The sequence below is a fragment of the Lolium perenne genome, chromosome 7 (genome assembly GCF_019359855.2).
Source record: "Lolium perenne isolate Kyuss_39 chromosome 7, Kyuss_2.0, whole genome shotgun sequence".
NCBI lineage: Eukaryota > Viridiplantae > Streptophyta > Magnoliopsida > Poales > Poaceae > Lolium > Lolium perenne.
Genome location: NC_067250.2, coordinates 73,425,059 through 73,443,155, shown reverse-complemented (window position 1 = coordinate 73,443,155; position 18,097 = coordinate 73,425,059). Strand labels below are relative to the sequence as shown.

Here is an 18,097-nt window from a genome sequence, read left to right as displayed (position 1 = left end):
CAACTCGCTATGTCTACAAGAGCGATGAAGGGGTTGACCATGAACATGGCCATTACCCTGACAATACACCAACGCACATCATCTAAAACTGAATGCCTTTCCAAGCAGCAATGTAAGCAGCAATGTAACGTCAATTGTCAGTATGCTCACTTGCATTGATTAAGAAATGATAAATGAAATACTTCAGCAAATTAAATAAAAATATCTGATTGACATTTAGAATGTATTCTATGTCGAACAACTACATATGAAACCAAACCTCATTAGCTATTGCTATACAGAAGAGACTGTTCTATGAATTCATCAACACCATAAAGATGAAGGACTGATCAGCCTACAGACATAGCGTGGCTACCAGAACAAACTTCAAAGACTCTTGTACTTGTGTGTGTGTGTGTGTGTGTGTGTGGATAAACTGGGCCATCTAACCTGGCTTGTTCAAAATAGGACCTGAAGTTGAAGGAATAGAGAACCGACATTAAACGACCGAGTAGAAAGTATACACATAAAACATTCAAGGACACGAATGATTTTACAGAAATTGTAGATTCCATTCGGCATCTCTAGAGATTCCAGCTAGGAGAACAACAACTAAAAAGAAATATGCTGCTTGGAGATTCCTGTCAGCATCTCATTGCGTAACTGCATATGCAGTTGTCCTTCAGGAAATAATTAGTTCCAACTTGCATTTGAAGTGCAAGCATGTCTATAATAATCTCATATGGTCCAGTTGAAATTTGCATCATCGATGGTAGTTTTTTAAAACAATTTACTGCAATGAACTCAATATGTTCAACTATTTAGGTAACCTTGATCAAGAAATAACCATTTTGTTTTTTCAAAGCTAACTTGTTTCTCAGTTGTAGCTTAAATCAACTCAATACAGATCGCCAGATAGAGATAGGACAGTAATCCTTCTGGGTACAATTACTTGTCATGATTCTCATAGATTTTGTGCCTTGAATGTGTTTTCCATTCAGCAATCCCAATAATCCAAGAAAACATGGATGCAATTTACATTCTCTTTCTACATGAACCAGTGAGCGAGAATCTGCAAATTAAAATGGATTATGTAAGGAAAATGCAATCTTCGAGAGAAAAATTATATTATAACCCAAGTAGATATCTTTACTCCTGGAAGCAACCAAAATTTCAGATGTAATGGCATGAAACCCTGCATCATTCTACGACGAAAGAAGCAGAATCTCCTGGATAATGCTGTTATTTTCGTTTCTTCTCTGTGCATGCAAGAAAACCATATTTTTTTGAAAGGCCGTAAGCAATAATTTTAAGACTGGACTTAGTGTATGTGACATGATCATGTAAATACAAAAATTCGAGAGTACATGTTTATCATTGCATTTAGCAATCTGACTCAACACAACAAATGTGCATCAGAGAGTGTATCGGAAATCAGACAATAATAATGGAAAATAAGGAGGACGCGGACTTCATACCTAAAAGTAATACGTATATGGCCCTTCAGCGTTCCATGCCACTTCTTATTTTCAACTGTTCTAACCGTTATGCAGAAATTGTTTCATGAGGGTCTCTAGGCTATCATGAATATTGGCCTGCTTGCTTCCTTGATAATGTAACATGGGCATAATAATACATGATTTAACATGCTGCAGAATATGTAATACACTTGTGTGTGGATAGCTATTTTCCTGGGATTTGATGACATATTCAAGTAATAAGATCAGGGCACCTATGCTTACTCGATTATGGCCCTAGAATACAAAATAAAATAGGAAGCACGCTTGCAAAAACATTGAACCTGCACTAACCAGATCAAGCGAGTTAGCTTGAGAACATGACATAAGCTATTCGGAAAATTATTTGGGAAGTTTTGAGGCATCTACTACTGAAGTTAGAACAATAGATGTTCTGTTTCTAGCAAAAAAAATCTTTTTCTTTTGAACATAGAAGGCGCCCGAGGCGCCAAAATTTTCATTCCTCAACTCAGCAACAATGTACATCATGTATTACAAATCCCTGCCAATCTATTCCAATGAGAGAAGAGATAGCAGGACAGTGAGGAGAGGTGTGAGCTGAAGAAGAGCAGTCTAGGATAGGTGAACCTAGGGATCTCCTAAGCACCTGATGAGCACAGTTGTGAGCACCACCATTCAAGTCTCTCTTTATATGGAACACCTGGCTTTGCTGTTTTGTAAAGGAATTGAGAATCATAGCCAGCGTGTTCCTGCAGTTCCAGTGCAGGTGGTGGGTGTCAATTTTCAGATCTGCAACCGCCTTTGCCAAGCTTAAGTTGTCCGTTAGGAAGGTTGGCCTAGTAAGATGCAGAGCTTCTGAGACTGATGTTGCTAGTTGCATAGCTTTGGCCTCTGCCTGCAAAGCCGAAGAACAATAATCTGTCGAAGCCTGGATCATAATGTTGAAGTTCTGGCCTTCTCTTTGAAATTGGATGAAGATTCTGATTCCAGTAGCTCCTATTGCTTCGTCACCTGGGGCTTTTTTGCTTCTCCACGCTGCATCCGAGTAAACTCTTGGGCCTGCAATGTTCCAAACAGTAGCTACAGTGTCTCCTTGAGTTGGTTCGCGCAATCGATGATTTGCCCTATGAGTAATAGAATTGTCCTGCATGGAAACATTCAAAGGATCAAGTAGTTCCAAGTTCCTTGTTAGTGAAAACATTTTGAAATCAGCCTGTAGTTGAACACTTTGGAGTACTACTTAGATACATGATCCCTTCAATTCGTGTGCATGACACACAAAAATTGTAGCTGGAGAAAGAGGTTTGTGAGGAAATTGAAAAAATGATAACTGAAGAAATAAACTCTTAACCTGCGGTGAATACAGCTACCTAATGCAGTGATGCCTTATCTCCGTCTCGTGCACTGACTACTGTATTATAGTTGAACCAATTTCTTGGGAACCTAACAATTCACAGGTCAAGGACGGGAGCAGCTCGAAGTAAAAGTTAGAATCAGCTAACCTTCTAGCAAAGGAAGATGTGAACAGTGGTTGGCATATCATTCAAAAGCTCACATACAATGGTACATCACTTAATCCCCATCAAGCATATATCGTGTTAATTTAAACCCCTGAATCTGCAACAAATTCAGAAATGGAACATAACTGCGTAGAGAAGAAAACATATGCGAGAAATTGGAAGGTATTAGGAACCATCATAAGCCCGAACACAATCATCACCAGGACTAAAGAGGGACCAATATTTACATCGACCACATGACCATCGCCAAACGCCTATAAGGCTATAACCATGCAATACAACAACCAAATGTGCACATGCTGACCATTATAAGGATTCAAGACTTACGTTACATAAGTCTCCCAAAGTATCTAATTTTTCATGGAGGATACAGTAAATATGCATCGGCCACATGGTACTTTTTTTTTGCAAATAGTATCATAACTTTCAAACCTCCCTGCATCTTGAGGATTTCTGTAGGACAATCAATAGCACTTGCAAGCTATTTACAGAAAACAGATTACCAAAACAAAAGCTAGGATTCTACTTCAAATAAAACATTCTATATTTTAGCATAAAACACAAGTTATTAGAAAGAGAACCAAGCAATGATTAGGATCCCAGAAACTGAAGATATATCTACTGCAGAACACTACATTGCTAATCAAAACGTGTATAGTAAAATAAGTTCCAAAAATGCATAAATCATACTACCTCACCACATTGCTAATCAAAACTTGTCTAGTAAAATAAGCTCCGAAAACGCCTAAATCCTACTACCTCACCTGAAACTAACAAAAACCAAAAGCAGATGCAGAGATGGCGAAGAATTTAGCTAATACCAGCGCCTCAAATTGACAAAGAATCCAAATTCACTCGCCTCGCAAGAGACCCCGACTATAGCAAGACTGAAACATTTCTGCAGAAATCCCAAATCCCATACAAATAGACAAAGGATACTGCAAATTTCTCTTCAGTTGACATGTGCACGGACATATGTGAACATGCATTACCGTTGCCTGCATCAAGAACTATCTACTGCTGCTTGCATTATGAACTACCTGAGTAGATGTCAACCCTATCAAGAAAGCATCTGAATAGTGAAACAATATTGTGGCAGCGCCCTGACTGTTGTAGATTACTGAATGTCACTGGTAAACACATCTTTTATTGTTAGCCGGCCAGTACCCATTGAATATATGCCAATTTGCGATCTTGCCTAATTATTATCTACAAAAGGAACATGGTATAGTAAAATATAGGTAATAGTGGTCCTTTCATTGGAAGAAGCAACATGAGTTATTAGCAAAGCAAATACTCAGACACAAACAAACGATTGTGAATCTATTTACCCTTTCATCAGCATAGAGCTATTTGCAGAACGAATACTCAGAAACGAAAGGTAGATGAGAAATACGTACCTTGTATCAGCTCCTTGGGGTGGAATCTGTTTGGTGTAGCAACGGGGCAGAAGTGCTTTTTCAGCTAGTGTCAGATGCATGTAGTAATCTCCGTCCTTGCGATGCTCCATCTGTTGCCATGACGGTAGCGTCCTATACTTCCTGTTCGTCGTACAGGTGGAAGAAGAGCGGCTTCGATGCGACGACACGCTCCCGAAATCGGAGCAGGCACGTCCTAGTCGTCGAGCGCCCACATGGCGAACCAGCCCGGCGGGGTCAAGGGCCGCCATCAAAACGGCTCTGCACCTCGCCCTCTTAACACATGCCGCCCCTACCAGAGGGCCAGCGACCGCGCGCAGCCGGAGACCAGGAAACTCCACGGGAAGTCTTAAAGGGGGGCGGCTGCGCTGCCTCCTCTATTTTCCCTTTGATGAAACAGTGGTGGGGATCTGGATAAAACTACTCTGTACGCTCCCGACCCCTCCTCTCTTCTGGATTGGCCGCCGGCTGAAGTCCCTTGCCGCCACTGCCAATGACATGGCACTGAGGAATAGCCGCTCAAGATCACCGCTTGAGGGCACCCGGACTCGGTGGTGGTGGGGCTGCCATGGAAAAAACCAGGGACCTCGATCTGGAGCAGCCGCTAGCGTTGTTGTTGGTGGTCGTGCACCCACCCAGCGTGAAGGGGATCTACGGTGGTGTTAGCCTTTAATCTTGATTCATGTATCTGCATTGTTATGCATGTAGTTAGGTGTTCTGTGGTCAGTTGTATGCCGGCGAGATGTACGTGTGATACGTACAAAGCTGGCGAGTCGTCGGCACGAGATTGTGCATGGTGAGATGCTAGTGCCCGTGCGAGGCGGCGTACATGCGAGATGCCGAGTGCTGTGTGAAGCAGTTGCACAAGACCTGAAGCCAACGGGCTGCATGAGACTTAGCAGAAGAATAGGTCATGGGGTTAGCTGTTGGATGCATGGATTAGTTAGTTGGTTAGTTCGGCCGGGTCATATGCATGCTGGAGGGATTCCAGGAAGTGGAGTACGTGTGTTAGTGGTTAGTGGTGTGAGTTATCCATCTTGTATATATATGCTACGCTGAGTAATGAGAAAAGCAGCCGTGAGGGCAGCAGCCACAATGTAGCCTACCGTGTGACCAAGAAGAAAGAGCTTTTGGCAAAGCTGGGTGTGTTTCTTCCTTGGTTGTGTGTGTGTGTGTGTGATCCTGTGTTGTGTGAGAGACACAAGTGAGATTGAGAGTTAGAGAGGTAGAAGAAGAGAGAGGCGCCGCGAGATGCGGCGCCAACATTTGGTATCAGAGCCTTCCGCTCTTGGTTCCTGTGGTGGTGGCTCAGGGGGAGATGATGCGGCCAGGGCGACGGCACGGTGGACTCCGTGCAAGATGGAGGCCGGAGGCGCAAGAAGGGCTGGTGGCGGCGCGATGTCGCCGGCGGCTGGTTGCGGCGTGAGGCTGCTAGGAGGAGGAGGTCGCTGCGTGCGGCAAGACGGCGTGGTGATCAACGTCCAGAGGGCATCGTCCACGTCAAGAGGAGACCGCGGTGTGATGCTGCGGCGACAAGGCGACGGCGGTGTGATGCCGCTGAAGCCTACAATGGTGTCGGCGGCAGCGGCGTGATGCCGTCGGGCGCTAGGCACGGTGGTGTGATGCTGCCACAAGGAGACGACGGTGTGATGCCGTTGAGAAGAGACGGCGGTGTGATGCCGCTGGTTGCCGATGGCGGTGGTGCGATGCCATCATCATCATGAAGAGTTGGCGTGAAGCCAAATAAACATTGCAGTGTGATGCTGCGCCAAGACGACGTGGAGTTCGGCGCTGCGAGGGCGTCGTCAACGGCGAGAGGTTGCGGGTGAACCGTGATGAAGATTGGAGGATCAAGATTAGGGGGGTGAATGTTAGCCTTTAATCTTGATTCATGTATCTGCATTGTTATGCATGTAGTTAGGTGTTCTGTGGTCAGTTGTATGCCGGCGAGATGTACGTGTGATACGTACAAAGCTGGCGAGTCGTCGGCACGAGATTGTGCATGGTGAGATGCTAGTGCCCGTGCGAGGCGGCGTACATGCGAGATGCCGAGTGCTGTGTGAAGCAGCTGCACAAGACCTGAAGCCAACGGGCTGCATGAGACTTAGCAGAAGAATAGGTCATGGGGTTAGCTGGTGGATGCATGGATTAGTTAGTTGGTTAGTTCGGCCGGGTCGTATGCATGCTGGAGGGATTCCAGGAAGTGGAGTACGTGTGTTAGTGGTTAGTGGTGTGAGTTATCCATCTTGTATATATATGCTACGCTGAGTAATGAGAAAAGCAGCCGTGAGGGCAGCAGCCACAATGTAGCCTATCGTGTGACCAAGAAGAAAGAGCTCTTGGCAAAGCTGGGTGTGTTTCTTCCTTGGTTGTGTGTGTGTGTGTGTGTGTGTGTGATCCTGTGTTGTGTGAGAGACACAAGTGAGATTGAGAGTTAGAGAGGTAGAAGAAGAGAGAGGCGCCGCGAGATGCGGCGCCAACAGGTGGCCGGGGGAAGCGGGTGTGGGAGAAGATCTGAGCGCCTCAGTGACAACCACGGCGTTGGAGGAGAAGGCCACCGGCCATAGAGGAGCTGCGCAGAGAAGAACATGGGGCTAAATTTCTAGGCAAGTCTGCTTGATATCTCTGGGCAGAAGGAAGAGGAAGATGATGAGAAACGTGGCACTCGAAGGGAGCCTTCCAGAGGGACACACGTTGAGAATTGAGGACAGAAGGAGGCAAGACACCACAGTCAAAGCGGTGCGGTGGGACCAAAATCCATCGCCAGAAGATAAAACGTGAAACTGATCAGCTGGTCCACCACAAACAGCAAAAGCCACGCTAACAATGCACCAAAGCATGTGCCACCTCAAAACAGCCATGTTAGCAAATGCTAGAGAGCACCAAACCGTACCCAAAAAAGAATCCATGTAGATTAAACTAACAACAGAACACAGGTGTTAGCTGGATGTTAATTCAAAAGAAGTTCAAAATTAGGAGAAAAATCGAAGTTGTTAAGCTTTAGTATAGTAGTTATTTAAGTGATTAAACAATATACTGAGTTTATTGTATATGTAATTATTGATCACACATCCCCCCTATGCATGTTTTCTTAAGAGTATTTTCATTCTCTAGGAAATAGGCAGATAAATTGGTTTGCTAATTTCTTGAGATAAATGATATGTAGCTTATATGAAAACAGCCCTGATTTTTTCTCCACGATTTTGAAGTTTCGTGGTTGCTTGTTCGTAGTACGATGAGTTTGTTATATTATTGGACGCATTTTCTGCAATATTGCACTTAATCGAATCAGATTGTGACGAGTTTAGTAGCTATTACTAGGTGGTTTACACATCAAAATTTTGTAGTCGGGGTTAACGGTTGTTCATGCCTGAGTCTCGCAGCTCTTATTATCCTTACTCTCTTTCTTATACAAAAATCTTGGTGGTATGTTGCATTTCTTTTATTTTTTGTTGTCCATAAGAAGGTAGAGCTGCCCCTAAACTTCAATAATGATGATCAATTGCATTGGTTAGTATGGAAGAAGTCACATAGTCCCAATCCTCCCTTTTACTTATTCCAAATTTCATGTGGCATGATGCATTTTCTGTCTGAGGAGAGTAGAAAGCGCTCCTAAAGTTCATATCGTAGATTTCATTTTAGTTCGAATCTTATATGTGAAAATTTTAAGCGAAGCAAGTAATATGAAAGGGTGTTAGAGGAATTCATGTCTCATGCGTATGTCTGCAATATTTAGTGCTCCAATTCAGATTAAATACATGTGCTTATTGCGCTCGTGTAGTGATGGCCATAGCACGGGAAGAAAATATACCAAATGATAAAATAACGCGGGAAGGCAATCCCTACCGCAGTAGGTGACATTAGTTGCAGATATTAATCGCCTTTCTCCACAGCATTTAGATTTTTTCCCTTTATGGACAAACACATGAATCCACCTAAGCCTAACTAGGGGCAAACGCCGACTCTCTTGCTGAAAGTTTCCTAAGTCGCCATATTAAGCCGTCACACACAAATCACAACGAAAAGAAAAATGCCAGCTGCCAAAGGTTGGCGCAGCAGAGCGCGCATGGTCCATCTAGTAGATCGTAATGCATGTTTCTATGTACCATCAACAAGCGTCCGTGAAGTGAAATATAAATGCATATGGGCCCATACGCTGCAAACTCCCTCTTTCAGAATAAACATGCCACAACGAATACAATCGGAGTACGGCCTATATGAGAGGGAACGAGTGGTCCACAAAAGGAGCTCACCTATGCTCGGGATCAGAATAGCATTTTCGTGCTTTCCACCACTATTTATAACGGACCTCATTCTGACACGAACTGTGAAAACTGAAGAATTTGTATTAGATATGTGTACATGGTTTGAATCGACGTGGAGTAATTGGTAGTTGTGCTTTCACGGTTGTTATTTTCTAGAGGTTGCCCAGTACCATCGTTGACGGGGGCATTACCCTTCGGGCAACCGATGTTGCTCTACCCTATGCAGTCCAGCTGGAGGCCCATGAAGGTACCTGATGGCAAGATGGGCCACTAGGACAGTGCGGCGGAAGGTTACTTGAAGTACAAGATATGGAAGGAGCCGAACAAGGAAAGTTTAGAGATAGATCTACTGTAAACCTACTCGTACTCGATTAGACCTCTCGAGACCTGGCCTCCTATATAAAGGCCAGGAGAGGGGCTATCGAGGGACACAATCAATCTTAGCGATCTTAGCCAGCAGAAGCTTAGAGCTAGGTTACCCTAGCAATTAGCCATCTCGACGAGATCACAGCCGAACTATTCGGCACCCCATTGTAACCTATTATCGTCATAATCAAGAACAGACAGGCAGGACGTAAGGGTTTTACCTCATCGAGGGCCCCGAACCTGGGTAAATCGCTCTCCCCGCTTGTCTGTGTACCGATGTCTCGTGTCAGCTTGCAGGACTCCATCAACCCTAAGCCCCTATCGGAGGGCATTGCCGAGGAGCACCCTCGACAATTGGCGCCATCTGTGGGAAGCCTGTCGGCACAAGGCAGGGCATCGGCAATACCAGTCACGTCTGCAGCGTTCGTGCTCGAGTCACCAACACCTCCAGATCCAAAGGACCCGATTCGCTGCGGATCCTTCGAGTTCGTACAACACCTCAAGCCGCCGCACTCGATTCCTGCAGAATCGTGTGATGACATGACCGCCACCTTTGGAGGCGTTCACTTCATCATCGACTCCGGAGGCTTTCTTCGCCTCCCTAGGACAAATATGTCCGGGTTGGGGCCCTCAGTTTCGGCAGATGACACCCCGGCAGCAACTTTGGAAATCCCGCCCAGAAGCGTGCACGGAGGCATCCGAGGAAGTTTCGATCTCACAACGGGGCGAAAGAAAAGGCGAAGGGACTTGCACCATGAACAGGAAGAATGTACAACGCCTCGTCAGTCCGAACGGGGACAGGAGGGCCCGCAATCGATCCATGGCCGCGCTCGTTCACCGCACTTATCGGCCACGGAGCAACTCGATGGGCCATGCTACCTCCACTCCTACATCGACCCGAAGGACGGTCGGGAGAAATCCAGTCACCTATTGAGGAACTGCCGACACTTCCTGGAGATTCGACAATTCTGTGATGACCTCAGGAGCGAATGACGAGGCGGTTCCTCGGCAATGCCCACCATGAGGGGCTTGGGTTTTAGAGAAAGGCGACGACGGAAGTTCCGGGAGCGAGGCGGTACACGACGTACCCAGGTTCACGCCCCCGCGGTGGAGGGTCGCTACGTCCTGCTAGCAATCCACTATATGAATATATGTATACAGGGGCCGCCATAGGCGGAGTTGTTGGATCTAGTCTAGTTCTAATCCGCGGGTTGCGGTGTCTAGGCGTGTCGCCTCTATAATTATGTTTCTGATTGTGTGTCCCTAAGGGGTGCCCCTGCCTGGCTTTATATATCAGTCAAGCTAGGGTTTACAAGAGTCCCAGTAGGATTCGTATTGGAGTCTTCTTTCCTTGTAGTCCAAGTTGAGGCGCGTGCAGGTCCTGCTTGTCGAGTCCTTGTGCTGGTCCAGCTTCATAGTTTGCACCGGGTATGGCAATGTCGAGTACCCGAAGGGTTATGCCCACGTCAGTAGCCCCCGAGTGTCTGGCCGAAGTGAAGCTTCGGGCAGAGACTAAAGTTGTCACTGCCGAATGTCTTGATCATCTATTGAATCTTGTGCTTGATGTAGAGTCGAAGTTGCTTTTGGTCGGGTGCGCGAAGCGCTCCCGATGGGAGTAGCCCCCGAGTCTATGGGCGGGTGTTTGCAGCCACGCATAGACTCAAGTTGTACTACTCAAAGATCTTGATTGTTGATGCCGATGTCTTCAACTTTATTCTTCTTTGTTGGCGAGGTTGCCATATTTTTTATCGGGTGCGCGACAAGCGCTCCCGATGGGAGTAGCCCCCGAGCCTGTAGATAAATATGAAATAATTATGTATAGGGTGTAAAAAATGCTAAGTCAAACACCGTAGACTTTTTCAAGTTCCGAGAACTTGATGCCGATAACTCTGGTGATGCCATAGATAGAGGAGTCGATGATTCAGATGATATCCTAGAGGAGCCGATGATTGAGATGATGGCCATGAGGAGACGATGATTGAGATGATGGCCCAGAGGAGCCGATGATTGGGATGATGGCCCTGAGGAGCCGATGATTCGGATGATGGCCCTGAGGAGCCGATGATTCGGATGATGGCCCTGAGGAGCCGATGATTTAGATGATGGCCCTAAGGAGCCGATGATTGGGGTGATGGCCCAGAGAAGCCGATAATTTTATCGGGTGCGCATCCAGCGCTCCCGATGGAAGTAGCCCCCGAGTTTGGGCACTGATGCTTGCAACCGTGAGTAGACTCAAGTCGAGCAACCCGATGTTTACAGTTTTCTTCAGGTGCCGTTGACACATTGTTGTTTATTTCAAAGGGCAAAACGCACCTTGAGCATCGTTGATGCCATTGTTTGTAAGTTTTTTTGGTAGGTACATGTATATGCACTTTTACCGTGTCAATGCCGTTGGCAAATTTTAAAGGAGCAAATCTTAATTGCCCGTTTAAGCGTATGTGTATTCGTTGGTCAGCAAATTGTTTGAGTGATCAGCTCGTGTTGCAGGTCTTGCTAAACCCGTTGTATGTGCAACTTTGCTTTCAACCGATGTATGTTCTGACAGCAGCTCCCGACTGTATCGGAAGCACTAACTCTGCCGATGAGCCCGTTGTTCTTTGATATTTCCATAAGTAAAATATCGAACGTGGGTTGTTTTATATGTATTTCCAGACTCTTGCTATTTGCGGCACTCTTTGAGGCATCTATAGCAAAGGAAAAGAGCAAGGTCCCCGTTGTTTCATGATCCTTGCTATCTGCGGCACTCTTTGAGGCATCTATAGCAAAAGAAAAAGAGCACGGTCCCCGTTGATTTTGTATCATAGCACTAGTAACTTCAGAGGCTTTCTCATGATCCTTGCTATCTGCGGCACTCTTTGAGGCATCTATAGCAAAGGAAAAGAGCACGGTCCCCGTTGATTTTGTATCATAGCACTTGTAACTTCAGAGGCTTTCTCATGATCCTTGCTATCTGCGGCACTCTTTGAGGCATCTATAGCAAAGGAAAAGAGCAAGGTCCCCGTTGCTTCATGATCTTCAGGGGACCGTGAGCCCAGTCGAATCTTCAAGGGACCGTGAGCACAGTCGAATCTTCAAGGAACCGTGAGCCCAGTCAAATCTTCAAGGGACTGTGAGCACAGTCGAATCTTCAAGGGACTATGAGCCCCGAGGTTCGTTGTAATATACGAACAAGGTTCCTGACGATGCAGTTCGAGTGTCCCGAATTACTGCAATTCTTCAAAACTTGAGTCTTCAAGGAACCGTAAGCCCAGTCAAATCTTCAAGGGACTGTGAGCACAGTCGAATCTTCAAGGGACTATGAGCCCCGAGGTTCGTTGTAATATACGAACAAGGTTCCTGACGATGCAGTTCGAGTGTCCCGAATTACTGCAATTCTTCAAAACTTGAGTCTTCAAGGAACCGTGAGCCCAGTCAAATCTTCAAGGAACTGTGAGCACAGTCGAATCTTCAAGGGACTATGAGCCCCGAGGTTCGTTGTAATATACGAACAAGGTTCCTGACGATGCAGTTCGAGTGTCCCGAATTACTGCAATTCTTCAAAACTTGAGTCTTCATATCTTCTCGGGTTCCAGCGAACCGGCGCTCCCGATGGGAGTAATAGTCTTCATGTCTTCTTGGGTTCCAGCGAACCGGCACTCCCGATGGGAGTAATAGTCTTCATGTCTTCTCGGGTTCCAGCGAACCGGCGCTCCCGATGTGAGTAATAGTCTATGCGACGGGCGTAGCTGAAGTAATTGCGCCATCTAAGATAGTCGGTGCGGCGGGCGCAGCTGAAGTAATTGCGCCATCCAAAATAGCCCATGCGGCGCCTTGGCTGACGTGGCGATGAAGAGGACGCGGTTGATAAGGCCGATCCGCGGCGGGTGAGCATCCGAAATAGTTGATGTAGCCACGTGGCGCCTGGCTGACGTGGCCGATGAAGAGGACACAGCTGATATGGCCGATCCGCGGCGGGTGAGCATCCGAAATAGTTGATGTAGCCACGTGGCGCCTGGCTGACGTGGCCGATGAAGAAGACACAGCTGATATGGCCGATCCACGGCGGACGAACACCCGAGTGTATCGAGTCCGCAATGTTGGGTCCACGACAGGCGAGCCCCCGAATAAGAAGAGTGCGCGATGGCAGGCGCGGTCGTCCGAGCAGAGTAATCGAAGCTGGTTCTGATGCGCGGTGCAAACACGTGGGCCCTCCAATGTATCGGATGCTCGGCTGTTGAATTTTCGGCGAATATATATGGATCCGAAGGGCTGAGAATTCCATGCCATGAGCTGCTGCCACTGCGTATGTTCTTTTCTTCATATTTATCTGCCGAGATTCGATCTGGTTGCTAGCGTTGATGACCAGAAAATAGCTTTGCTGATTCCTCCAATACAATCTCCTTGATTCAAGTAATGGCCGTGCGCGGCCGATTTTTTTTTTCTTCCCAGATGAGACTTTCCCAGACTTTTGACTCGAAGTGCTTGTAATGTGATTCTTTTTCTCCGACATGATAGCAGATGAAACAGTATAATGCTGGCCAGTCTCATCGGGTAACGTACGTTTAGCCAAAGCATCCGCTGTCGCGTGCGTGGATGAGTCTTTTCTTCCATGAAGTTTGATCGATTGAGCCGGCCGTGTCCGTGCAAGAGTAAACATTGGGTGTCTTTGTCCATAAGGAGCACGTCTGACGCACTGCCTGCCTCCATTGAAACCTGTGAAGGCCACGGCATTGGTAACTCGTGACGTATATTGATTCGGACGATTCTTGATTCCTTGACAGCGAGACGAGGCAGATTTTTTCCAGCTGAGATATCCTCCAATATTTTGACACCTGATTCATACGGCGCCTGCTATCAGATCGGGTATTGATCTTCGACTGCTCCATGATGCTGCTGTCGGGTCGCGTGGCTGCACTGTGACAGTCCGCGCATTGAGCTTTCGTCATGTTTCGCGGGGCGGCATCGGCGTAGATGGATCTGCAGCGCCTACTGTTGACGGAGCCGGTGAAGACCATGTTGTAGCTGTTGAAGAAGGATCCCGCCCAGATGACAAAATCCATTCATCGCTTTCCCACAGACGGCGCCAATTGACGAGGCGGTTCCTCGGCAATGCCCACCATGAGGGGCTTGGGTTTTAGAGAAAGGCGACGACGGAAGTTCCGGGAGCGAGGCGGTACACGACGTACCCAGGTTCACGCCCCCGCGGTGGAGGGTCGCTACGTCCTGCTAGCAATCCACTATATGAATATATGTATACAGGGGGCCGCCATAGGCGGAGTTGTTGGATCTAGTCTAGTTCTAATCCGCGGGTTGCGGTGTCTAGGCGTGTCGCCTCTATAATTATGTTTTTGATTGTGTGTCCCTAAGGGGTGCCCCTGCCTGGTTTTATATATCAGTCAAGCTAGGGTTTACAAGAGTCCCAGTAGGATTCGTATTGGAGTCTTCTTTCCTTGTAGTCCAAGTTGAGGCGCGTGCAGGCCCTGCTTGTCGAGTCCTTGTGCTGGTCCAGCTTCATAGTTTGCACCGGGTATGGCAATGTCGAGTACCCGAAGGGTTATGCCCACGTCAGCGAAGCTATATCAAGAGTTCACATAATGGAGAAGAGGGCAAGATCTTACAGCTATCGGTCGGAACCGTACGTGCCAGAGCCATACGAACCGATGGAAAAGGATGAGTATGTACCAGCCGAGATATTCCCAGAGCCGCGCGGGCAGGTCAGCATGATCCATAAAACCAGCTTTTCAAAAAGGGAAATCAAGAAATTCTCGTGAGAAGTGAAGTACGCAGAAGTTGCTATGGTTGACACACCCGAATTCATCGACTGGTCAGAACAAAGCATCTTCTTCGACAGGACAGACCACTCGAAAGTCGTCCCTAGACCAGGTCATGCAGCCCTTGTCCTTGAGGCGCAGATCGGAGGATACAACATGAGCAAAGTATTCATGGATGGAGGGAGCGGCTTAAACCTACTATTTGCCAACACAATGAGAGCAATGAGTTTAACAGTCGATATGCTGAGAGAATCTGACACAGGATTCCATGGCATTATATCGACTCGACCCGCTTATTCTCTCGGAAAAACGTCATTGGATGTAGTCTTCGGTACGCCCACCAATTTCAGGAAAGAAAAGATCGAGTTCGAAGTAGTCGACTGGGAGACTCAATATCATGCCATCCTCGGCAGGCCGGCGTTTGCCAAATTTATGGCCGTACCTCATTATGCGTACCTAAAACTGAAGATGCCAGGCAACAACGGGACCCCAATAACCGTTCACGGGAGTTTTGCCCAATCAGACACCTGTGACAGGGAATTTCAGAAGATCGCCTCGAAATTCGACGCTAAGGAGGAACTCAATGCGATCGACGCTGCCGTGGATCATACGCAGCCACCAGCCGACAACCGAAACGCAAGATCCGACGAGTTTGATGCTATGATACGTCTCAAACGTATCTATAATTTCTTATGTTCCATGCTTGTTTTAGGACAATACCTACATGTTTTGTTCACACTTTACATCGTTTTTATGCATTTTCCGGAACTAACCTATTAACGAGATGCCGAAGGGCCAGTTGCTATTTTCTGCTGTTTTTGGTTTCAGAAATCCTAGTAAGGAAATATTCTCGGAATTGGACGAAATCAACGCCCAGCATCTTAGAATCACACGAAGCTTCCAGAACACCCGAGAGCCAGCAGAGAGGGGCCACATGGCCACCAGATGATAGGGCGGCGCGGCCAGGGCCTGGGCCGCGCCCCCCTATTGTGTCACCGCCTCGTCAGCCCTCCGACTCCGCCTCTTCGCCTATTTAAAGGTCCCTGACCTAAATTTTCGATACGGAAAAGCCACGGTACGAGAAACCTTCCAGAGCCGCCGCCATCGCGAAGCCAAGATCTGGGGGACACGAGTCTCTGTTCCGGCACACCGCCGGGACGGGGAAGTGCCCCCGGAAGGCTTCTCCATCGACACCACCGCCATCTTCATCAACGCTGTTGTCTCCCATGAGGAGGGAGTATTTCTCCCTCGAGGCTAAGGGCTGTACCGGTAGCTATGTGGTTAATCTTTCTCCTATGTACTTCAATACAATGATCTCATGAGCTGCCTTACATGATTGAGATTCATATGAGCTTTGTATCACTATTAGTCTATGTGCTACCCTTGTGATGTTATTAAAGTAGTCTATTCCTCCTTCACGGTGTAATGGTGACAATGTGTGCATCGTGTAGTTCTTGGCGTAGGTTATGATCATAATCTCTTGTAGGTTATGGAGTTAATTATTACTATGATAGTATTGATGTGATTCATTCCCCCTTCATAGTGTAAAGGTGACAGTGTGTATGCTATGTTAGTACTCGGTTTAAATTGCAAAGATCTATTATGCTCTAAGGTTACTTAAATATGAATGCCGAATGTTGTGAAGCTTGTTAACTCCGGCATTGAGGTGCTCTTGTAGCCCTACACAACGAATCGTGTTCATTATCAAACAAGAGTATATGTAGCACAAAGGAAGAGAACTTATTTATTATGTGATCAATGTTGAGAGTGTCCACTAGTGAAAGTATGATCCTGATACGCGTACAACACGCGTCCGTTGGGAACCCCAAGAGGAAGGTGTGATGCGCACAGCGGCAAGTTTCCCTCAGTATGAAACCAAGGTTATCGAACCAGTAGGAGCCAAGAAGCACGTTGAAGGTTGATGGCGGTGGGATGTAGTGCGGCGCAACACCAGGGATTCCGGCGCCAACGTGGAACCTGCACAACACAACCAAAGTACTTTGCCCCAACGAAACAGTGAGGTTGTCAATCTCACCGGCTTGCTGTAACAAAGGATTAGATGTATAGTGTGGATGATGATTGTTTGCAGAAAACAGTAGAACAAGTATTGCAGTAGATTGTATTTCAGTATAGAGAATTGGACCGGGGTCCACAGTTCACTAGAGGTGTCTCTCCCATAAGATAAACAGCATGTTGGGTGAACAAATTACAGTTGGGCAATTGACAAATAAAGAGGGCATGACCATGCACATACATATCATGATGAGTATAGTGAGATTTAATTGGGCATTACGACAAAGTACATAGACCGCCATCCAGCATGCATCTATGCCTAAAAAGTCCACCTTCAGGTTATCATCCGAACCCCCTCCAGTATTAAGTTGCAAAGCAACAGACAATTGCATTAAGTATGGTGCGTAATGTAATCAACAACTACATCCTTAGACATAGCATCAATGTTTTATCCCTAGTGGCAATAGCACAACACAACCTTAGAACTTTCTATCACTGTCCCAGGTGTCAATGCAGGCATGAACCCACTATCGAGCATAAATACTCCCTCTTGGAGTTACAAGCATCTACTTGGCCAGAGCATCTACTAGTAACGGAGAGCATGCAAGATCATAAACAACACATAGATATAACTTTGATAATCAACATAACAAGTATTCTCTATTCATCGGATCCCAACAAACGCAACATATAGAATTACAGATAGATGATCTTGATCATGTTAGGCAGCTCACAAGATCCGACAATGAAGCACAATGGGGAGAAGACAACCATCTAGCTACTGCTATGGACCCATAGTCCATGGGTAGACTACTCACACATCACTCCGGAGGCGACCATGGCGGCGTAGAGTCCTCCGGGAGATGATTCCCCTCTCCGGCAGGGTGCCGGAGGCGATCTCCTGGATCCCCCGTGATGGGATCGGCGTTGGCGGCGTCTCTGGAAGGTTTTCCGTATCGTGGCTCTCGGTACTGGGGGTTTCGCAATGGAGGCTTTAAGTAGGCGGAAGGGCAAGTCAGGAGGGGGCACGAGGGCCCCACACCACAGGCCGGCGCGGCCAAGGGGGGGGGCCGCACCGCCCTAGGGTTTGGGCGCCTCGTGGCCCCACTTCGTTGACTCTTCGGTCTTCTGGAAGCTTCGTGGCAAAATAGGACACTGGGTGTTGATTTCGTCCAATTCCGAGAATATTTCGTTACTAGGATTTCTGAAACCAAAAACAGCAGAAAACAGCAACTGGCACTTCGGCATCTTGTTAATAGGTTAGTTCCAGAAAATGCACGAATATGACATAAAGTGTGCATAAAACAT

At 46.9% G+C, this 18,097-nt stretch overlaps 1 long non-coding RNA gene across 1 annotated transcript; it reads right to left on the bottom strand.

Annotated features, from left to right (window-relative positions):
* Window positions 1-1,911: 1,911 nt before the first annotated feature.
* LOC127317075 (uncharacterized) lies at window positions 1,912-5,045 on the bottom strand. The gene is made up of 2 exons (XR_007860877.2): window positions 4,378-5,045; window positions 1,912-4,186 (listed from the first exon to the last, which is right to left on the bottom strand). It is a non-coding gene; the product is annotated as an uncharacterized lncRNA (long non-coding RNA).
* Between the last annotated feature and the right edge of the window lie 13,052 nt (window positions 5,046-18,097).